The following is a 24,857-nucleotide window of genomic DNA, read 5'->3' on the forward strand; positions in this document are numbered from 1 at the left end:
TCTCACATTTACTTCATGGACTCTGGGCCTGTCTGAGATCATTTTAAATGTAAATAATATGATAATCACAAAAGGTTGTTTGTCAAGTGACTTAAATAAAAAATTAAAACAAAGTAGTAAATTAACAAAAAGAAGCTTCTTAATGGGAGTAGAAACACAATGACAGGCTTCTGCAACTGCACAGCTACTTTGATCATTTTGCAGTTTATCTGCTTTGTGTAGCAAGATGTGCAGTTTCATACCACACAATAAAATCTGAGCCGAGCTTCGTAATTCAATTACACACACACACACACACACACACACACACACACACACACACACACACACACACACACACACACACACACACACACACACACACACACACACACACACACACACACACACACACACACACACACACACACAAAAGGTGGGTCAGGCTGAGTCAACACACTGTGGCAGCAAAGGTTGATCTGCATCCATAATATAACACTGCTGCCCCTCGCTTTGACCAAGTACTTTGTGTTTTCAGAGTACCGAACATACGCACAAATCAGGATTCAGGAGTTTTTTGGATACAGCTCTCCCCCACTGTCTGTTTTTCTTTGCCGTTAGAGCGCATGAGTGTAGCTGAGTAATGCATCTCTGCAGCCAGAGAAATAAGAGAAATGTGTGTTTAGCTGGACTTGCATCAGTGCTTCTGGAGGGATTTTTCCTAAAGGGCCCAGCAAGCTGCACTTACACACCGTTTCCGGGTCACTTCCCCTTTCAGTGCTGGAGCCTCTCACTGCTCTCTCCCTGTCACAGCCATTCAAGGCCCCGCCGCTGCTAACCTGTTCACTCAACCACTTAGTCTGCCTGCAAATCTGTTGTTCTCGCTGCTAAATTCCTGCCTACCTTTGCTGTGCATGTAGAGATGTACTGTATCTCATCCCCCCCCCCCAAACACACAATGGTGCAGGACATTGTTTTGCACACAGGAAATGAGCAGTTGTTGTTCCAATGTGAAGTTAAGGAATAGTTTTCTTGAAAATGTTGGAAGATGAAAAGACAGAAACGCAGGATTGAGTTTGGATGTTCAAAATAAGGAAATAACTCCTAAACAAATAGTTTTCAGTATTGGGGAAGTTGTAAAAAGGAAGCAAATAGATAACAAACCAACTTTTACTTTTTAGTTTAGTAGTTTGTATTTTAAAACTTTAACAAATGAAGTGTTTTTCCTTTTTAGCTTGTAACTGACAGCAAACTAAATCAGTGTAAATAATTTACAACAATAACAGCTACTTGCTTTCAAGTTGATACTATTTTATCATTAAGAACATTTTGTTCTGAATAATTTATCATATTTATTCTTTTAAGCATTATTACATGAGTGCAGCCAATGTGCATTTAACATTTTTAACACTGGTAGGCAATTAGTTAACTGTAGAAATGCAATGAAGGTTTTTGCAAATAATTTTGTATTCATCATATTGTGGAGACAAATATCTTTCAACACAACTATGGAGCCAAATCCAGACCCCACAAAGTTGCACGTTTATTGAAATGGATGTAAATATTTAATTTAGTAATCTTTTAGTTGTACTATAAAACATAAGGATTACAGTTTTACCTGTTCAAATAAGGTTAGTTACTTTTTAAATGATATATTAACTTATTTGAATTAGAATAAGATTTATGACAAAGGAAAGGATTAACTATCTATTATTTAACACATTTATATTAAGCCCTAAAATACAAGGCACAGGGCCATGTGTTAACCCCAAATATAATATGAATTATGTAATTTGTGGTTAAAAATATACTGAATTGTATGTTTCTACATGTTTAAAGTTTGTTTACATATCTCAAGTTCACTGGTAGTAACCTTAATGTTGGAAAATGTGTGTGTGTGCATGTAAATTTGAATAAATGAGCTCCAGATGAATACAAACATTTTCTATTCATTGCATAATTCAAAATTTTGTCTAAATACTACTGATGTAACACATTATTCAACATGAAATACTAATAATGAAGATTTGACCATTTAGTGGTGTTCATAGTGCTGGTGTGTTTATATGTGGATTAGAGATTGTCCCTTAAACGTTACAATTAAGTTAAAGGCGAGGTAGAGGTTTATACACGGGGGCAGATAATGAATGCGAGCGACTACAAATGTCCTCACAAGTGCAGTAGTGCAGGTCTGTGTGAGCCGAAGTGCCCGCTTGGCTCGTCTCGGAGTGTGTGTGTCTGGGATGGGTGGTGGTGGGGTGGGGTCGGGGTCGGGTGGGGTTTACAGTCGCCAGACTTCCTGACTCTCCCTCTGTCCGACACTTGTGAACGCAGCGTTAGCTCTTAGTGTCTCAGCACTCTGCTCTGCAACCACAAGGTTCAAATGACCCCACCGGCTGCTCGCATTCTGCCCCGAGCCGGCCTCGTCTGTCAGAGGCAGAGAAAAAAATCCATTAAAATCTCCACCTGATCAAAAAGACGCCCAAAAGCCAAGACACCATATGCACTCATTTAGGGCTATCGATGACTGGCGAGCATTGTGGGGTAGTTTAATACATGCGATTGACTTACTGCCAACAGGGGCAACAAAGCTTTTTTCTCTACCAAAAAGGAGCAGAGCCGCAAGTCTGGCAGAGGTATTCCGGGTCTGATGTGCACCTCAAGGCCGTCCAGAGCTGTCAGCACGTTTCTCCACTGCGACCATCGGTAACCCATGCAGCACATGGTTTCCATCCGCGGCTAAAACGTACGAACGCTGAGAGCTATTGTTTGAGATCATTGATGGTGAATTGCATGTGATAATGTGGCCCCCGCTGCAGGACTGTGGTGGGAGTTTCTCCCGTGCCACTAGCATGCAAATGTGGAGATGTGACCTGACCACCGAGGCTTCGTTTTACCATAAGAGGTCCCATTAGGAGAGCCTGTGAAGTTTGGATAAGTCATTTTAAATCACGTTGAGAACGCCGAGGACGTAAACGGAGACCTATGTTTGCACAAACTGCCGTCGTATTACAAGCCCTCTGTGTACTGCACGTGTGTGTGTGTGTGTGTTGGCTAAAGGATCTTCATCTCGTGCTCGGTCTCAAACAGGCTGACATGTTGTCAGACCCAATTTCATCTCCTCAGCACTGAGTGTCAGCTTTGATTGGGATTTCCATATCAATCATCCAGCACTGGCCCCGTTTGTAACCGGACCCGCACGTATGAATAGTTGTTTAATAACCCTGATAATGACCCATTAATCTACATTCACACTACTTGGCACTCCGAGGTGAAAAACAGGCCTGTTTTTTTTTTTTCTTTTTGCCGTGAGCGTTTCTTTGTGCATTCTCAGACCGGATTTATAATTACTACCAATTACTGTAAAAGCTGCCCGGAGATGGGCTGGATCTGAGGCAGCAGCGGCCGCTAACTGTGAGGGCCGGGTTTCATTTTGCCAACACGATGCATTAGAGCTGAGAGGAAACTGCAGTAAATTACTACAAATGTAAGTTTTCCCCATTAAAATACCATAAAAACAACAAGAGCCACGTTTGATATTTTGTTGACTTGTGCACTTGAGTTGTTCCAAATGCTTCCAGCTATTTTCAGACTTGCAGAAATCTGAACTTTTTGTCAAACTAACAGTCGCTTTATTTGGTTGCCTGTAAATGGCGTAATTTGTCCTTTGCACATGGGTTTCCATTGTAGTTGACTTGTTATACATTTTAAATCCACAGACCTTTTAGATCTTGGTTGTTTTTAGCTATGTGTTTTGATCAAATGAAGGATTTTAGCCATCGGACGTCTGGATGTTAATTTACCAGAGAAACATTAGTGGCAGCATTGGAGCGTTTTGACCAGATCAATCCTGAGGAGGTTTCTTCTTCCGGTAAAAACCCAACGATTATCAGTGAATTAATCTGAAACTAGAGGTGAAGACAATAAATACATTGGCATCAAACTCCACCTTTAGGAATTGAGAGCCCCCTACTGGCAGAAGATGGCATATCGTGCATCTAAGTCAAATCTTGGTAGATAAACTGTAATGACGAGTGGAGAGTGACAAAAAAACTGAGGAAATGATGTCACAGTTTGAAATGCTGCCAAATAATGTATGGTAAATTTAAACTTCAATCGTATTTTATCTAAAAACTAAGAGTAATACAGCCTCTGCACGACATCAGTTGTATTTCCTGCTGAAATAAACATTGCGAAATTTAAGGTTTTTTAGGTTTATTTAAGGCAATATTGTTGTGATCTAAATTCTTAAACATGACACTTGTTTTCCTGTTATGGAACTTTGAATTTGTCTTATTTTTTCATGGTTTGTTCAATATTTGTTATGGAAAACTATGTTTGGCTCGTGTTTAACATTATAAATGTTTATAGTCGGTGCTTTGTTGTCCTGTCCAAACTGTGTACACGTCCAAAGTGTCGACTTTTCATGTGCTCAGAAAACGGGCTGCGTTTAATTAGTTGCGTTGTTTTAGCAATTCTATGTCAATATCTTATGTGTTTCTTCATAAAAGAAATTAGGTTTTGTTTGGTTTAAAACACTGCCATGGTAAACTGTTGAAGAAATGCTCTCTGGTTCAGACTATTCAGTTTATTTCTAAAGAAAAAGTAATAAATTGAAGGGTCTTTATTTTACTGACGAACCAAGTACGTGAGAAGAGAAGGGAAAAGGTTTTTTTTTCGCAACCTGGCAACACAAAAGTTAGTTTTAACCATTAGCTTATAAAGATTTATCAACCACTGGCAAAGATATTAGTTACATAATTGGATGTTATTACATTTTTTTCCACATTTCAGTTTTACAGTGTCCCAAACCTCAGTGGTGTAACGTGGGGGTTTGTTCAGAGGACTCAGTGACGCCGCACTTTACAACATAAACAACACCCCATTCATTATGACTGGTAACTTGATACTGACTGGGGGGGGGGGGGGGGGGGTCAGGCTTTCAGAGGCGTTATTGATCCATTCATTTTGTCGACTTTAGTGGTCTGCAGTGACAGAGTGCCTCTGTAAATTGAATGGGGGCTGTGGGATTACAATGACCGTATCTGATGAAAAGGTCCTGCACGAGTGGCGACGACATAAATAAAGCCAAAGGTCACCCATCGTGCTCTCGCAGGGGCCAGGCTACTGTGTTAAGGAATATCTAATCTCGTGCCTGGGGGCCCCCTAGTGGCAAACATGTCACAGCAGCGAGGAGCCACCAAATGTCAGCATATGCTCTTCACACTTTGGAGACGCTGGGACTCGCCGAGGGGAGGAAGCTGTGAGGAGGACAGAGGCACCTGGGGGACACCTCCTTTGCATTTCCTGTGGAAACCAGAGTCATTACTGGGATTGAAAGAAACGGCACAGATCTCTTTCTCAATAAAGCTTCTCCCCCTTTTGTGGTAAACTCGACCAAAGCTGAGGTCACTGAGGTCACGTCCTCTTTACTTTGATGGATGTAGAAGTGTCTGCAACTTTCTACCATTTTATTTTTGTTGGATATCAAGTGTGTAAATAATCACTTTTGGTTCAGTTGTGTGTTTATGGCTTTATATAACAATTTATTTTATTTGAAAGAAAATGCTCACAGATGCAGTATTTAATAAAATACACACCATTTCCTTAATTTTAGGACCCTATTTCTTTGCTTCCAAGTGTGCACCTTAGTGACATTTGCATTAAAAAAACAACACAATCTTCAGCCACTTTTCAAGGAATGCACCTATAGAATTTGAGGGAGATTTAATGCGTTTTATTTATTTAACACCTCATAGTGGAAAGATGAAATGGGGGGCCCCATGACCCCCAAAAGGATGAGTGGTACAGCTAATGGACATGATGGAAATGAGGCGAGAGAGAGAGAGAGAGAGATGGAAAATGGGGGTGTTGCAGTTCACGGTTGATGACTATCACCCAAACACCCTCAAAATTATATCATATTTTTATAAAAAGCCAAGTTTACTTGTTGGAAAAGAATAATATTCATTCAATTATTGGTAAGATAAAAAAAAATCAATATGAAGAATAGTTTGGTTCATCAAAGTTCTTTTACTCTTCCCTATGTTTAGTTTATTCATTTCACACATGATAAAATACTGTTTGGGTCACATGTGACTTATTTCACTAACCTCATTAAGAAATTATTTGCTGTACTTGGTACATTTAGTCCAACTGAACATTCAGTCCCACTCTTAAATCATTCAAATACTCTATTTATATAAATATTTAATAACATGTACTTAATAGTACTGTAGTACATGAAGGAAAAAGATTGTCTAACCAGATATGAGATTTCAACTGTGGAAAAAGTCCCATATCATGTTCTTCAAATATCTTGATTATTGTAGGTTATGTAGAATATATTGATCACTACATACATTTTGTATATTTTGGCCTTAATTATTCAATATATTGTATTTACTTTTCTATGTCATGCTAACATGTGTAATTTTTTACATTGATAAAATGTATATCAATAAATATAAATATTTAGTTATTGTTTATGTCTTAGTGAGTTTTTCAATTTCGACGGCATTTCAATTTATGTTTTTTAGTTTTAAAATAAACTCACTTTACTTGTAGAAACTTTTATCATGACCGAGCACTATGACACTTTAGTAACAGATGTATGTTGGAACTTCATAACCCTGAGGGATTTGTGACCATATTGTGCGTCAGTATTTGCTGTGCTATTCCTCCATGTGTGACAACAACGGGTCATTTCATTGTGTTGTCGGAGATGAAGAGCCCTGACCTTCGAGGGCACACTTCAAACTGCATGACATCCGATCCAGACAGCTGCTTAGCGCGGCCTCACAGACTGCAAGGGCTGCTAGAGGCAGTGATGAGAGTGAAAGTATCACTCAGGGTGACAGCGGTGATGGAAATCATTTAATAAGCAGAATACAGAGGAGCCCTGATGCCTGCGTGACAGAATCCGCCCCCCGCGTGCGAAGCCGTCCCCATCTTTAAGACCCGCGTACATGCTCTGAACAAAAAGACCCAAATCAATAGCACAAGTCGGAGGAAACAGATACTTGAGACTAATGGACGCTGGGAATTGAAGCTGATGGCTGCAAAGGGGCTGAAATTCATATTGATACGGACATCACAGGCCAGTGGGCTCCACGAGGGCGAGAGGAGGTCACAGGTTGCTTTGACAGCCTACCCCCTCTTAATGGAAGCCTATCGACTGAATCGGAAAGAAGCTTCTGTGACCGGCGTTGCAACAGAGAGGCACCGAGTCTGCGTACGCTCACACCAGAATAAATGTGTCTGTGTACGGGCACGAGTGCATCTTCTCTGTGTGCGCGAATATCAGTTTCTTTGCCCTGAGGGATTCTTGTTCTGATCAATAGCAAGTTATTAGTTGCTCCATAATGACTTTCGTTTCTGCTCAGGGCCAGAAGGAGATCTGAAATGCTCATGGTGCCGTTATGAATGCGCTCGAGTGTCATATTATTTAGAATGCTGCTATTTTAACATGCCATTTTAAAGTTCCACTGTATTTCATATAGTAAGTCATAAGGGGAAGGATGGCAAACTGCTCTGCTGGTACTGGTGTGACAGTGTCAAGATTAAACTTGAGATAACTGGAGAGTTTCAAACATGCTCCTCATTATTCAAAAAGGGTTGTTTACAAACCTATTTTCTCAAGCAGCTTCCTACTATGACGTACCACACACAGTTTGCTGCAAAAGTTAGTCGTTTTAATTATCTCAATTTGAGGATTTGTGTTTGTCTTTTGCATTTCTCATGGTTTAAGCAGTAAAAACAAGACAATCCTATCAATCAATCAGACTTTGACGATATTAGAAAAAGATTAAATCACACCCACACAGGCCTGATGAAGCATGAGCTGAGGTTTTGTTTTGAAACCAAGTTTTCAGGGGCTTTAACGATCCCAGAGGTAAAATAGTGAATCATCCGTCAAACATTAAATAAGAGAACTTCTTTCTTGTTGGTGACACCTTGAGATTAGTCACGGTGAATAAGTGTTTCTTAAAAACACTTATTCACTGTTCCTCTTTGCCCTCAGTGATGTCACCAGCAGCCAGAGGCTCATTGACCTCAGAGACACCCAGTTGACCTCTTAGATCCGTGATTGCCAACTTTTGGATCCTAAACATAAAACCATCTGTTGTGAAAATCACTTATCTGAACATTTGGAGATGTTTTCAGCTTTGTCACAGCAAAACGTGTCAATGATCATTAATCCTGTCGCAACTCAACAAGCGACTCAAGCTGTCGACAGACTCAGATTCGTCTCCACGCTACTTTGTGGGGTCCTGACCGCCCACTGGAAACAGTCTTCTCTGAATTTTAACTCTTGATCGCACTGAGCATAAAGTTGAGAGATCAGCGTCATATCCAACAGTCAGTCTCTGTACTATTTGTACAATTCTTGCCACATATGAGATTTCGCTATCAGATAGAACATGAAAAAAAGGAAACGTCAGTCGTGTTCCTTAGAAACTGCTGACTCAACATGACACCGTTTGTGTGAAAGTGACAGATAATTGACTGCTGGTGTATTTCCTGCTGATTTGCCCTCCCTCTTCCAGGCAGTTGGCGACAGGACACAACCTGACCCACATCTCTCACCAAAATAAAATGTGATTTATCTGTGCTGCAACAATTTGGCCTCCTTCTGAATCGGCAGCATGTGCTCGCGAGCTCGGGCTCTGACCCGGGGGCTGAGCAGCTGCGCGATCGCTCAGCTCATCCAGTGTGACAGCCCGAAATCTAAAGTGCAACAGCTCAGTCATGGGAATTTATCATCTGTAAACACACATATCACTGAGCAATCGGCGGGGCGAGCCTCGTACGAGTCGAGCCGCGGTCGACGCAGCGATAAGGACAACTACTCCCCAAATAGGGATCATTGGATTGTGAGCTAATAGCCCGAGTGGCTGCCTGCCAGGTAGATGCACCTGCGGCTCTAAACAGACTGTGTCATCGCTGCAGTTAAATCATTACATACGGCTGAGGAGGACCAAGAGAACCATTAAACAACAGCTGCTGAGAAACAACCTTTAGTCTCAGCAGCAATAAAAGGAGTCGACAGCTTAACTCGTTCTACAGTGAGACATTTTACACGATGTTTTACGGTGGTGGCAAAACAGCAAGAGATTGTCCGGTTAAATCACATTTATACACAGATAGAAGAAAGACTACAGGACGTCTCACTCCATAGACTTTACATAAAGATGGATGATTTGACAGCTACCAAAAGTGAAGCCAGAAAACCAAACAATATCATGATCACCCCCTGGTGGCAGTATAGGTCATAAACCCCACTTCCTGGTTTCTGATGGTTTGTTGATGCAAATCCAAGTGTTTGTGTTTTGCACCGGCTGAATTTGAGTCGAGTATTTACTATCCTTTAACTCGTTTTTGGTCTCCACCAACCCCCCCCGAGGGACGTGTCTGACTCTTAAGCTGTTAAATGCTCCACTGTGTTCACCAGCGAGTCACTAACTTGCTGTAAAGTGTCCTTTGAGCGCTTTTCCCACGAAGACAGCTGTTTGCTGCATCTGGAGATGATGCCGATGATTTGAGCCGTGAGACTAAATCAGAAACAGTGACTTTGCTCGTCAGTAATACCAAAACATGTTGAGCAGACTAAAGGGCTTCATTGGGCTGATGGGAGTGATGATTTCCCTTAGAAATATGCCCCTTTACATTATATCAGATCCACCATTATTATATAAACATTTTCATCAGTGCAGCTACAACCAGGAATGAAGAGGAAAGAAGCAGGCCCAAATGAAATGTGTAGGAATTAACGTGTGGACACCTGACCTGAATATTCGGGTTCACTCACATTGGCTCGGCCATCTATTAAATATTTTTTTACATTTTATGAGCAACGATCACTTTATTTGTCCCCAGAGAGCAATTCTAAGGCTCATGGAACACGTCAAAAAAACAAGTAAAAACAATGACGACATCAGTGCAATGTCCACGGACAGTTAAAAAGAACAAATTCACAAACAGTTTCCCGTTCCACTCGTCCTCTGGCGGCTCTCTGAAGCGTCGCCGGTCACTTCGGAGCTGAACGGCCAGGAGCTCTGACCCTCGCTGGAATCTCCAGTGAAACATAATTTGTAACAGCCCCGCCATTTCTGTGAGAACCGCTCATCTGAAACAAATCCAGTGATATGCAGATACAGATGGTGCAGCCGAACCAACTGTTGTGTGAGTTACTGCCCTGATGGACACTTGGCTCAAACATACTTCATGCAGAAAAGCAGACCATGTTTTATTGCAGCGAGTCGCGATGCCAGCTGACTTCCATTCGCGCACAAAACTATCGAAGGACAACTGTATCTGGTCGCCGCGACGATGAAGGCTCGAAGACGCTCCGCTCAGTACGTGACAAGTCAACAAGTGGATCCAGCCCGACAGCAGCCTGCGGTCGAGCTCTCGTCAACATCATGATCTGACGCTCAAAAGACTCATGCAACCTGTCAGCTGCTATCAGAGCCTCCATTCGCACGCTACTCCACATTAGCCATCAGCTCCAAGACGGAACAAAGTGCTGAAAAGGTCACAGTTCACAGCCACTTAACGCTGTCGACAGGCGTCTACGTCAATTCAGTCCTACGTTTAAAAAAAAAAAAAACGTGGGATTTTATGGGCGTTTCCCTTTGAACTAAATCTATTATAAATCTATCAAGATATATTATAATCAAATATGAAGGAGCGGATAATGACATGAGTATTTGTATGTGATTTTCTGAAATAAACAATACAGGCTTTTGGAAATGTCCCAGAGTTTCTCTCAGAAACGGATCAGAACTATGGTTGCCAATGGAATATAAACAGATTCGCAAAAGGCAGAGAACGAGAAGAGAGGTTATTTACTTCTGGACTGAAGAGAAAAGCCACGAAAAATAAGAAAACCGTGGAAAAAGCAGCAGAAAATGATAATAGCATAGTAAGAAACTAGAGTCTAGTAATTAATTCAGAAGCTGTAGCTGAAATTTCGACAAAACGCTGAAAGGTAAAGGCATCATGATCTTCAGTGAGATCTCATCCATCAGTAAACTAAAGTACGTCACAGTTTATTTTTTCCTACTGTAACATCAGCAGGTCATGAAAAATCCTGCTATTAAAGACGAAACTTCACAACCTCAAAGCCAAAAGGATGGCCCTGTTAAAAACATCATCTGAGCGCTGAGGTGACTTATCATCCGTTTCCTCTGAAGTCAAACGACGCTTCATAAATATCTGTGCTTACTTGCGTTGGAATCCCCCGGTGTCCAGAGAAGAAGATGCAGTTCGGGGGGGGGTGGGGGGGAAGACGGATGCTTTCAGCCATGTATTATTCACCCCTTTAATTCCACAGCCCTGCCGAAGAGAAAACAAGAGCCTGTGTTTATTTCATTCATCTTTTAAATCCACAAATAGATGGCTGCAAAATGTTCCTGGTTAAAATGTATTGCCGGGCATCAAATATGCATTTTAGATGGGACATGAGGTGGATTTGGGAGTTTTAGTGCAAAGCAGGCTAGCTGTTCCCCCTGATTCCAGTCTTTATGCTAAGCTAGGCTGCTTGCCTCCTAGCTTTAGATCCATATACATGGAAGCAGAAAAAAAAAAAACATGACCCAATTTCTTTAAGTGGTTATAGATTTAATAAATACGCTGCACGTGTATTAAACCGAAGCCAAACCAGCGATCAAAGACGACAGTTTCTAACAGATTGTTGTGCGTCGTATTTTTGTCTTTCAGGACCATTTACTGCACTGACACGCAGAACAGGAGATAAATAAATAAAAGCCGCCGCAGATGAGCTGGTCGAAGCTGTATTTCAAACTCGATGAGGTTTGAACTCACTCACACGGACGGACGGACGTTTCAGACCGTCCCGCGGATCGGAGCACTCTCCCAGAATGCACCGAGATTCGGAGGTGGTGGGGGGGGAAGTGGCCGAACAGATTGTTATGTCACCATTAGGGAGCTGCAATAAAGTCATATTTCTTTTGCATTTTGCATGACTGGAGGGCTTTCCACTCTCGCCTGTCTGCTCCCCTCACGTCAGCCGCCCCGTAAGTGGAGCAGTTCTGGGCTGCAGGTTTTGCCTCGCTGCAGCCAGAGTGTTGTCTGTGCCAGATAGCATTGCATGATTACACTCAGCGGCGCACAATTTTGTAGACAGCGTTATAGTGGGAGAATAAAACGTCTCAGGCCTCATTAAACACCCACATATTTGGAAATTACAAACCAGTTATTCACCATTGAGAGGGGAAGAGGGAGATCAAAATTGAATCTTTTGTAAACGCGCTATTTACGAGCCAGAAGCGGGAACGGAGAGTGAACAAAACCTTCATTTTTGTTTGGCGCATTTTTGATAAGTACAAGCTGCAAAACACATAATTTCCCTCGATTTTCCCTCTGTTGCGAATCTCAGCCATTGTTTGCACGTGTCACGGTTTTTGTTTGTGATAAACACAGACAATCAAGTGCGTAAAATGTATTGTGTTTCCTCTGAGCTATAAAACACTAAAGCCGTTCTGACAGATACTTTTTTTTGTTGCCAGGAGCTGATGAGAACAGGAAAACAATGCCTCGTCTCTCTGCTGCTCGGCTGTAAATGTGGCTGCACTGTAAAGAGAACGCACGCTGTCATGTTAATTCGGTTCACGTTCTCAGGCGGTAACGCCGAAATATACGGCTCAAACTTTGCCGGCTTTCACATGAATATTTGACCAGTTGCTAAACCTTCAACGTCAGACGGTATATTTTAGGTCAGCAGCCATAGTTGGGTGAATGTGAAATCTTTGTCTGCACCCTGACGCTGAAATTCAATTAAAAAGTTAAACGTGCACAGTAGAGATCATCTTTCTTGTTTTTTACAGTAGCCCAAACTGGACAAACCAAACACCTTTTGAGTTTTTATGACAACTGAAGGTTTCTACAGGTTCCCTCATGTATGGAAGGGTGAGGTGAGGGTTGGTCATCTGTCGCCAGTTGACAACCGGCACCGACAGGAACTGAAGACGTGATATAAGAATCTGCACTTACTATCACAATATGATTTTATCTACTGCCTGTCAACACCACCAGTGATCTTCATGGCCCATTCAGTCAATGTGTGTCCCTGCCTCAAAGCAGTGGTGGAAGTATTCTTAAACTTTACTTGAGTAAAAGTACTACTTTCACACTTTCAAAATACTGCACTACAAGTAAAGGTCCTGCATTCAAAACCTTACTTGAGTAAATAATGTGTTTAAAAGTATGAAAGTTGCTAAATGCCAATACTACTGTAAAGTATAAATACCTCAAATTTGTACTTAACAGTAGTGGAGTAAAAGTACTTAGTTTCTAATATTTCAGACATGAAGAAGAATAAGAAGCAAAGAGAGATCTTGTAGTTTTGATGCTTCAGACCCACAAACGCCCTCAAATAAAAAATCAACACTATTTCAGCAAAAGTAAACAAGTGGTCAAGTCGGCCAGTAAATCTCTGGTTTCAGTCCCAAACAACTTTCATCTCTTTGATATTAGACGTACGGATGAAAGAACTGTGTGCGGAGCGACAGGCCCGTATTATACCGGCTCTGTGATCCCACACGGACTCGTTGAGAGATTACATTACCAGCCTTTCTCAAGTGGGCATTGCTGCCGCTCGCCTCTTCCTCGTGCCTCTCTGGGTTTAATTTGAGCCAAAAAACAGCCACAGGATACAACTTCCAAGGCATTAGCATTCTCGGCAGTCACCCGGCAAAATATCAGATCTGGCTAGTTTAAAGTGACAGGGTGCTTAAACTACAGTACATGGGGGTAAGAAACAAGCGCCTCCCGCTAACTACAAACACATCATGTAAGGCTCTTGCCCTTTCATGTGCCGCAGTCTGCTCCGTACTGTACTTCCCAGCACTATAGTGTTACACCTCCTGGGTACGCATGCTAATGTCTTTTTAAGCAACGGCGACTTTATGATGTGGTTCAAAGCAATTTGGGGGCAACGTGATGGAATCGGCCGAGGAGTCCAACAATTGATATTTAATTCAAGTGTTTGGTCTCAATCTGCAGAAAGTGAAGAGATTAACTTCACTTGGATGTTTCTCTAACGTGTCGAGGTGGCTACGTCTCACACCCACATGCCCATTAATGCTGTGCAGAATATGCCAGCTAAATATCAGATAAATTCTTGTGTAATTTAGATATACACACACGTATATATGAAAATTGTATTGTTTCCTTTGAGTGTCAGATAATAATAATCAGTTTGTCATAGTGTAACAAAACAATCCCAGAATGAAGCTTGGCCTACTCACTTTCTTCCGGAGCTTTCTGCTACAACCCACATCGTCTTCATCAGTGCGTCATGGACCTGTTGACAGATCAGGAGACAGTGTGATTTTTGGGGTTTTTAAAGCTGAAACCACTGAAAAAAGGCCAGTAAGTCGACTTAAAGTGAAATAATTTCGTTAATAGATTGTATATAAAAATGGAGGAAATGACAGCTCCACAAAACTGGAGGCCAAAGTGACTCGATGGCCTTTTAGGTCATAAATCCCACCTCCTCCATGTTCATTGAGAGGATGTGGAGCAAAATAAAAAGTCAAAGTACACATCAAATACATTTTCCTCCAAAATGGTGTCTGAATGAGGGTAGTTCTCATCACACTGAGGTTTGTTCAAATGTTCATGATCCAGATAAGTTTGGTTTGAATTTGTCATTTGATGCTACAAAACGTCACGATTGGTAGCTGGGATATTTTGGCTTAATTCCTGCATAGTGGGAGGAAGTGGAGACGGGTCGTCCATCTTTATATTCAGTCTTTGAACATGTATGTTATAGTGATTTGAAAGTTTGTGACTTTGCGATCGTACCAACAAGACTTTGACGAAGTAGCAGAACTATTGGACCAGTAAATCCTGTTTTGCATCTTCCTTTAGCTGCAGATAAACATTGAACGTGTTTGGCCCTTATGAGCTACACCCTCCTTTGCATCTGCCCCGTTTGACACTGTGCAGCGTTCCTTTGCGTGTGCTCAACCACCATTTGCACAACATCCACCGTAGTGTTTTGAAACATCCTGTCCACAGGAAGAGTGGGCTGAAAACAGAGCCCCTCGCCGACTCCAGTGGTGAGAGTAATTTGATGTAATTGCACCGTGGGTGAAACCTTTGAAGACCCAGTTTGTGTTGTGAGTGAACTAATGATGATTAGAGCTTGTTCGCTTGTCAATAGCGATTAGAGGTGCGACCACTTTTTAAGAAGCATATCTCGTTTAATCGCGAGCTCAAATTAAATATAGTTTTTTTCTAAAAACACCAAGACATACAGTAGTGTGTCTACCTCACGATATAATCATCAGGGGCATTTGTACATTGTCAGGAACCATGAAGATCAACAGTACGTGACTGACTGTGGGATCAGCCATGTGGAAGGGACAAAAGAATATATTTACATTTTAGCTGCAGGGAAAAGCTGTGTCGGTTACAAACAATACGCAGAGCGAGGAGACCAGAGGCATGAAAGGCTGCCGCTCGCACCACATGATATAGATTACCTTTGGAGAAATCTGGGCGCCCATTAACGCCACTGTTTGATCTCAATGGCACAAATTGATCCAAGGTGAAGAAATTGTTGCGTAATTATGATTGATGATGACAAGGAGGGGAAATGATTTGTGCCTTTACATCCTCAGTTCCTAAGGAAACTCAAATGAAATGTGAAGACGAGGAGCAACTAAAACCGGGGAACAAATAGGGTTGACTACTGTATTTCCACAATTCCTCACTGGCACATTTCAAAAGAGAATAAACCGTCTTTTAGGCCAAAAGAGATGAATATATGTAGGATTAAAAATCATAACACTATAAGTATGTGCAAGTGTATTTATACATCACTTTTCTAGTCTTCACAACCACTCAGTGCTTTATCACACTCTGACACATTCTCCCGCTGCCGTCAGGGGCAATTTGGGTTCAGTGTATTGCCCAAGGACACTTTGCCATCCGGTCTGAAACTGGGAATCAAACCACAAACCCTCTGATTAGTGGACAACCCGCTCCTGTGCCAGTATAAAGATGGTTTATATTTGTCTTTTTTTTTAAAGATCTAAAAAGGTTTTGACCTTGGACATTAATGAGGTTATAATTTTGCCTTGTAATCATAATATTACATAACTAGAATCACACTCAGTCGAGCGCGAACCTGCCCCGAGGTCCAACAGTCCTAAATTAATCCTTCCCTTAAATTCAACCACGCTGCACTAAGTTTCACACACTCATAGAAATGAGTCCCCTAAATATTCCAGATTTTTTTCATCAAGATCCATGATTCAGTCTCTCATGATATACTCATCTAGCAATGTTAAAGAAAGTGAGAAATAATAATGGATCGGCTGATCTGCAGAAGTTTCGTGGAAATCCGCTCAGTAGTTCTTGTGTAATATTGCTCACAAACATTCTTTTTGAAAATGTTCTCCACTTAAATTAGCATGTTAGCATCAATGTGTCTGTGGCACTTTCTAAAACATAACATATTTCTGTTATCGGTCTACTGCAGTATCTGGTAAATCAGTGCATGTACGGTCTGTGCAGATATTCAAACATCTGTATTAATGTAATATCGGTAAAAACAGGTCAATTTAAACTAAATCCTGAAGGAAGTGGACACGGTTTATGCAGGAAACTGACAATATGGAACACATTACACACAACACATCCGGAACACATTAATACGACTTCATTTCAGGCCCGAGGCGAAACAGTGTGAACTAAAGCACATTTCATAAAAGGACCCCGACTGTTTACTAATACATTCAACTTAAACACGATTTAACCATTTCATTTTTACACTTGTGATAAAGTGAATGATTTGTAATGTTGGTAATCTCCAGAATATAATGTCAACAGCTCAAATCTGGGAAAACATATCCAAGACAAATCCAGGACTGCTCTTCACATTTTCCCCCTAAAGACGCTCAAGCCTTCGACGTTTTCTTCCGACAGCCTCAATTGAGCAGGAAGGATTTGTACAGTGGCGGGGCATCTGTGACTCAGTGTCTAGAATAACTCGCTAAATAAAGAATAAAAGCAATCTGCTCTCGTTTCACTCAGTGCACCTTTCTCCTTCCCTGTTGCCAGGGGGATGACCGAATGCATTTCGTATGCAGGCGTCGCGCTTCACTGCCTTTCCCCGAGCTCAAAGCAGAATCATGTTCCACTTTAAAAACGTTAATTTTACATTTTTAATGACCGGCTGATGGCTTTCAGTAAGTGAGTACTGCTTACATGGGAAGATGGGATGTTCTGGAAATCCTCCCTCACACTCCTGCAAATCCTCATCCTGGATTAAATGATCCGTCCTGGTGAGACGTGGTTTTATTTGTGGACCTAGGAGGAGAAAAGAAATGACTTAAAGTTTGCAATATTCAAAAGGATTTAAATAGAAAAACTTTATATTTTTGGATGGAAAATTTACTTTTCCCCACATCATTGTTGCACGCACATGCATCGTGTGTTAACTTGCTGCAATGGAATCCAGTTAGTCAAGGAGATTCCTCAATTTCATGGCTGATTAGGCTGATGCCAGGATTATCTCTTGTTATTTTAAGGCATATAATACAAGATTATGACTTAATGGGATGTGTGAAATCAGCTGGAAGACACCGCGGGGGGGGGGTGGGGGGGGGGGGACATCTACAAAATGCAGTTCATGCTAAAGGGGAAATTATGAATTGCTGACCAAAGCTCTGTATCCACAGGGAGTGTTTGACACGTAAAACCGTCAGTGCACCCCCACATTAAGAGTTCAGTTGTGCAGCGAGTGAGGAACATGAGGTCATCCACTTTCTCCTTTTTTTTTTATGAAACACCCTCCTCTTCCCAGCGGACAGCTCGCTGACCAGTGTTGGGATGAGAGGTTTCAATGTGTCTGAGATACGAGCTAAGTGGTTTATAGCACAAATTCTGCTTTCCCCCCCCAACCTCTACAATAATTAGCTTGTGCTCAGCGCTGTCATATTCAGAAGTGCATCTGCCTCTGAAAAAAAACAGGGCAAGAAAACAAGAGGCCAGGCCTCCCCAGGGTCAGTGCCCACCGCAGCCTGGATTATGGCACCAAAGGAATCCTGGGAAGCGTGTATTGATTTGGCCTGACACTTGCTGCCACATTTAGCTTCGCCGCCGCTGACTCGCAAAGGCTTCAAGCAGTTATCTGCCACATTCTCTACTATCTTTAAAGAGCAATGAGAAATTACCTCGTGCCACGGAAGATTTATCATCACATAATTAGCCCGGTGCACCTAACGGCAGATCACTCTTGAGTACGGGCTTAAAGTTCATGTGCACGGGACTATGCTTAATTAACTTTCAGCATGAGCATGCGGTGACGGAAACGCTGGCCTTTATAAAACAGCGTTGGTTTCGCAGACTGCACTGTGAGGTCTGAGAGTGGATCTGCTGGCTGCCACAGTCGGCTCCATGATACTTCAGCGCAGAAGAAGAAATCCAGTTCAGAAAAAAAAAAGATACGGTCACACATTGTCAGAGGCATTTGTGGTTTTTTTTGGTAGACAGTCATTACCTCTCGCTGCCGCTAATCCCCTGTTGCTGATCTGGATTAGGGGCCAGATCCTTGTCCAGGGAATCTTTTATGGATCTTGATGAAAAGAAAAAGAGAATCAGGACCCGATATCTGTAAATGTCTATGTGATAATTAGTTTAGCTTGATTTAATACAAGGGGACTGTTGGTGGACATTCTTTTCTTGATAGGAAAGTATTTTAAACTCCATATTAAATACTCATTCTGCGCAGGTTGAGTCCTTGGTCTTTATCCAGCCATCCACGGTCTCCTGGTCCACATCTTTGGCCCCCCCGACTGACAGGTCTGGGTTGGAGGTCACATCACGACACATGAGCAAAGTCAAGCTGCTGGAAAACGTTAAGACGCTACAACAAAAAGCTCTAAAACATGTGACATGTGTATCTTGAGTTAATGTCTTTTTGACAAAGTCATACATGTTGATTAAAAGCATTACTGCAGCAATATGCATAGATCATTTACATTATTAGCATGTAGAATACAATAGGGACATAGAGCTTGTTTTAGTGCTACTGTTAATTGTATCAGCCAATCAAATATCAGTAGAGTTATATCAGTAAGATACATTTTTTAATCCTCTACTATATCAGTCAGGCTCCGAATGTTATTACATGACTTTGTTGCTTTACTTCAGGTAGTGTTTAAAAAAAGAAATAAATCTCTTATGTCCAGATTGCTGTTCCACAGAATGAGCCGTTAACAGCAGCATGAGCAACATCCATAACAATAACTAAATAACAGAATATAAAATGAGGAAAAAAACTAAGATTTAAGCTTAAAAAGGCAGGATACAGACATTTGAACAGACACTGTTGAAAGCATCAGCTCGGGATGTGTTGCACAAGCAGCCATGTTTAAGCCCTGCACTCCCGTGACATTTGATCCGTTATGTTTAGTGAAATTTGGTCCAGTGTCATGAGCAGATTTGACTCCTCACATGCCCAGTGTGCACATTCCCCACTCAGCTGTAAACATCTCATCACCCCACTGTTGCCGCTCCGCACGATTCCGGGCAACTGCTTTGTGCAAAGAGCAACTCTTGGCAAGCAAATTCGTCCGGAATCATCCAACACTTTAGCCTTTGGAGAACCCATTGGCTTTAAGTGGCCAAATGCCATCTTCTTTTATTCATGTGACGGCACTTGTGCGCCCTTTAATCCGGCACTCTCTCCGAGCAATAGTAGAAGTCTCACCCCTTCCCCGTCTACAACTGTCAGCCAGATGTGATTCCTCGTTTTAATGTTTTCCATTTGATTTAATTCTCTGGGCAACAGTTGTAACATCACAAGGCATCTTCCTCTGCGTCTCTGTCAGCTGCAGATGCGGTTGTGGGACCGCGCTGGACGAAATGGGCACGGACAGCTTCACAACCGCCAGGGGTGTTATTCTAAGATCGGGCTGGAATCAGAAGTTTTGTCGGTTTCAGTTAACCAGGCCGCCGCTAAATGGCTTAAGCCGGGTACGGGCGAAAGCTCTGAGATGTCGCTGCATGACAGCTAAAGTAGCCGGACATGTACCCAGCCTAAAGAGCCCTCAGGCTCTCTTTTCTTCATGACTGACTTTTAAGTGTTTTATCCGAGGGACGCAGCGATAATGTGCATTAAGATCAAGAACACTTATTTCAATTGTGCTTCATGTTTTATTCTGGCCCTAAATTTCAGCAGCGTCTAGACATGTGCGTTGCCGAGAATAACTCACATGGGAGGATCCCAGACTGTGAGAGCAGAGTTGACTTTAAGTAGGCAAACATTCATCTTCCCTATTATTTTGTTGCCATGAAGGAATTTGCCTTTTAAGCTTCGTTAAAAATGCAAAGCCAAAGCAAAACAATTTCTCTCAACACATTTCCAACATATGTTCAGGGTATAAATATACATTACAGAGGGATTATTCTGTGCTCTGGTCCTCTGTGGATAACAGGGACAATAGCAGTATCTGTGTGTGTGTCTGTGGTTTGAAGGATGAGGATGATGTTCGTCCAATTTCTCTTATTTTTAAAGAAAATAATCCAGAGTATTGGATTCTAGAGTACCCTATGGCAGCAGGAGGGTGTATGTGAATCTATCAGACTAGATGGACGACATGACAGTTCTTTAAAAGTGAAGCCACCTGGTGGCTGGCTGCCATATAGGTCATAAATCCTGTCTGAAATCTTTTTCTCAAAGGTGGTTTCTGCTATTTTAGTTAGTTCTCATCACACCGAAGTATTTAAAGTGTGTTTTTCCCCAAAAATGTTGGTTCAATTAGTTACTTGATGCTATAAAAACAGGGTGAAATGTCATGATTGACAGCTGAGACTGACTCACCATTGGTCGAAGCACGTGTATCGGTGGGACCTCGGTACCGTGGCTCCACCCCCCGACCGCTACTGCACAGACTCTGGCTCCGAACACACAAGATGGCAGCGTTTTGGCGCCCGCAGATATTTTGGCTTCATTTCTGGATAGTGGGAGGAAGTGGAGACGAGTCACCCATCTTTATATACATTGTGTTGTTGGAACAGTTCAACACTGTGGTTCATTGAAAATAAGAAAAATAAATCACCTTTAAAACAATGTCTTCCAGAAAACAGGACAAAGTTATACAGGACATTTCATTAAAGTATACTAAGAACTACAATAACATTCAGTAGAGCGCATTTCTTCAGGCCGAACAATCAAGTTACAAGAGCTAATGATCTGATAACATCATTAAACATTAAAATCAATGTCATTTTAATCGTTAAATAAGTTTACCCGCTTCAGAGAAATAAACTTAACACGGCATTAAACAACACAACATGCAACATGCAATAGAAAAGCTACAATTCAACAACACACCATTTAAAGACATTTGATAATATGCAGCAGTTAAAGAAAGACACCGCACCAAGACTTCATTATTCATGTGTTCGTTTATTTCACAGGGAAAATGCAGAAGAGAAACATTGATACACACATGTACTACATGTTGGATTCATACATCTTATCTAAAAAAATTGCAATACACCCAAAAATCATTTTGTAGGGTTTGCATAATACTGCAAACAAACTTGACCTAAGTAAATATCAGCATTACACTTGACTCTCAAATGCTTCTGTCCAGGTAACAGCAGTGTTTCCCTCTTCCTCTTCCTGTACCTACTCCCCCTCACACACAGGTGACATCAATCACAGTCCATGAGGGTTTGGAAAAGAAACATAAAGATGTGTTAAAACTGTTCAAATAATGCTCAGGAAGTGACAGCAGTTTGTAAGACTCATCGAACAAAACATTAAGAACAAGACACACACAGAAGAGCATCTGAGGTCAAATCCTCCAGCGTCACTGAGTTCAAACATCCGAGCCCAAAAGAAAACCAGTGAAACACAACACGTGTTAACGCAGCAGAATATTCCTTCTCTCTTCTCCTCGCTGACACAATCAATTTCAATCCAAGTTTTTCCACATCCACGCGATAGAAAAGCTTCAGAAACATGTAATTACCGAAACACACAGCTTCAAACTTGATCAATCACAGTATGGGAATCTTTATTGCACCAAACCAGACTCATCAGTGCCAAGTGTGGACCGAGAAACTAATCAAACAACTGACCCATGTGGTCATCTACACACACACAGACACACACATGCACTTATGAGCAGAGTTCAATAAAAATCCAGCCTGAAAACAACACAACAACTGAAATAAGAACAAACTTTATCTAAAGGAAACAACAAGAAGTCTCACCTGTGGTTTCAGAGGACACCTGCAGGAAAAGGACTAATTAACTGACGTCATCACTTCCTGGGCCCTCGACCAATGAAGACATCACAGATTTTTTCACAGAAGTCCCGCCCCCTTCACCGCTCTGGTCAAATCAAACTCCTGCTTGAGAATCCCCCCCCCCCCCCCCAGCGTTTCACCAGGAAATGCACCACATGAATAAATGAAGCACGTTAGAAATCCCACTTTACAAGCAGTTTGCACTTCTGCATAAAACTTGCATGAATTCACCTCAATTTAACAAGAACAAATCCACTTTCTGTGAGTTTTAACCTTTTTTCAACATCAGATTTTTACTTTAAATTGTTATTCAGTCTTTTCATGTTTCTGTTTTGCACATATAAACACAAAGGCAGGTAAATGCAGCATAAATACATGATATGTTATATATGTTGAAAGTGATTGATTTGTAGCTCTGGAGGCCTCAGGACTAAATGTGATCATATATATTCTTTATATTGAAGATGGTTTCACTGGTTTACCACTGGGGAAGTTAAGGACACATAACTTTGTGTCTGGCATTATCCAAAATGATTATTTAGGTGTCATTTTTAATCAGTAAAGCAATAGTCACAGAATAACACACACGTTGCAGTTGTTCCCTGTTAAAATCACGTCCTAATTTCCAACATGAAATTTTCCAACAGTCAGACAAATTATCAAAGTGAGTGAAACTGTGTTTTTCCTTCTTTGGGGGGTCCAGACCCATCATGCTCTAATTTCTCAGTTTCTCTGTATATATGACAGCATGTTGGATATTATCATTAATCACTGCCTGGGCTCTGATTAACCACAGGTAATAAATCATCCTATGTATTATGAACAGAAATCATTTGTACACAGTAAAACAAGAGAGAGGAGAAGGAAATACTCAGTGTGGTACTGCACAGTCCAAGGTTTGACTGATCCCTGAGCTACTTGAGTAAATACATAATTGTACTAAGTATTTGCTAAAACCCAGTAAAAGAGACAGTTGGTTGGAGGAGGCTGCGTTCTTCAGTTTATATAGTGAGCAACTCTCATTCCAGACATTTTGTTGGTGAAAGACCAAAGCAGAAGGTCTCAGCTTCCCAGAATCACTCAACACATGAGGTTTCTATGAGGAATCACAGACTCTTGACCACATTGTTTTGTTACATTTTTCTTCAACTTCTTTGCTTTGTATTTTTTTCTCTTACTCATCAAAATGTGTGGCACAGCTACAAGGGCTCGGTTTAACCCACACTTTGCTCTCAGAGCCGCCGCAACTCCTCATGGCATCGATCCCACGAGATGTTGGAGTCATTCGTCAGGTGCACCTTCGTGCTGCCTGTCTCCTGTTGTACCACCTCCCAAAAGAGATCTACTGGGTTAGGATCTTCCGACTGGGGGGGAGGGGGAACTCATCATTATGTTCATGAAACACGTGTAAGATTAACTTTTGCTTTATGACACTAAAAACCACCCAAAATGAAAAAATGTCGTCCATCTTTATAAATGGGTTAGAAAAAGACGTAGAACCAGGTGACGAGTACAGCGTGTTAGCATTTTTTTAAACTTTTGAAAGTATTTCTACGGCCTAATATTCTCTGCTACTTCTAACAAAATCAAAACAAATAAATGCTGAAAACGTTGACGATGCTAACATGCTGTTATTTAGCAAGTAGACACATTTAACATTGCTCTAGTTTTGTTTATGAACAGAAATACATCTTGCAACCAAAGTTTCATAAGTGTAGCGTGTTTGTTTTTTTCAGAGAGATCAACGAGCTACATTTATGAAAGTTAACGTTAGCGTGGCGCCCCCCCGTGCCACCAGGCGAAGGCCTACAGCTGAACGAGCAGACGCCAGCCTCCGCGCAATCTCCCCTTTGAACCTTCCCCATAAGAGAGTATCGGAGCGTTTCGAGAGCAAATCAAAACATGCGAAACACAATCAAACTCTGCAGGAAGATGTCAACAAACACGATCGGTCCTCAGGGCCCGCGGGTCACGGTGAAGCCTGTGTGGCCTTGTTTGCACGGCGACCTCTGACCGTCACACTGAAGGAGAAACCCCAAACAAACCAACAGAAAAAAGGCAACAAAGAGCCCCTTTAAATCCTCGGCGTTACCTCCCAGGTTCAAAAACACGCAGCCTCTTATTTTCAAAAGGGGAAGTGACTTCTGCAGACGAGCAGCTGTATTTTTTTTTTCTATTGTTAGCTTCTGTTGTGGCCGGGGATCCCAAACACTATTAAAGTGGAATCACCTTAACCCAGTTGGACCCGCTTTTTTCATAGCTGAGGAGTTTTCCACAAGAGCGATCGGTGGGGTTTTGTATACACTCACGCTCGACTGGCCGCATTATCTCTGCTTCACGTGTTTCCCCCTCGAGTTTGTTCAGGGTCCGTAACAAAGAAAGTGGCTTATTATCACCCAGTGGAGGAGTTGTCTGCACATGTACGGTTTGGTAATTGCTGCCGCTTAACAAGCAGACTGAATTGGACTTGACATTGAGCCATTATTGGGAAATGAAATGCTGTTTTTGCAATTATGGGACTTTGGCAGGGCTCAGTGAATCTCCCCTGTACGGATGGTAAGAGAAAGACGGGACGA

At 41.7% G+C, this 24,857-nt stretch overlaps 1 long non-coding RNA gene across 1 annotated transcript; it reads right to left on the bottom strand.

Moving 5' to 3' along the window:
- Window positions 1–2,219: 2,219 nt before the first annotated feature.
- Window positions 2,220–18,597, bottom strand: LOC117752024. Its single transcript, XR_004611975.1, has 4 exons — window positions 18,518–18,597; window positions 14,253–14,308; window positions 11,210–11,319; window positions 2,220–2,406 (listed from the first exon to the last, which is right to left on the bottom strand). It is a non-coding gene; the product is annotated as an uncharacterized LOC117752024 (long non-coding RNA).
- Window positions 18,598–24,857: the final 6,260 nt, after the last annotated feature.

The sequence above is a fragment of the Hippoglossus hippoglossus genome, chromosome 18 (genome assembly GCF_009819705.1).
Source record: "Hippoglossus hippoglossus isolate fHipHip1 chromosome 18, fHipHip1.pri, whole genome shotgun sequence".
Classification (NCBI taxonomy): domain Eukaryota; kingdom Metazoa; phylum Chordata; class Actinopteri; order Pleuronectiformes; family Pleuronectidae; genus Hippoglossus; species Hippoglossus hippoglossus.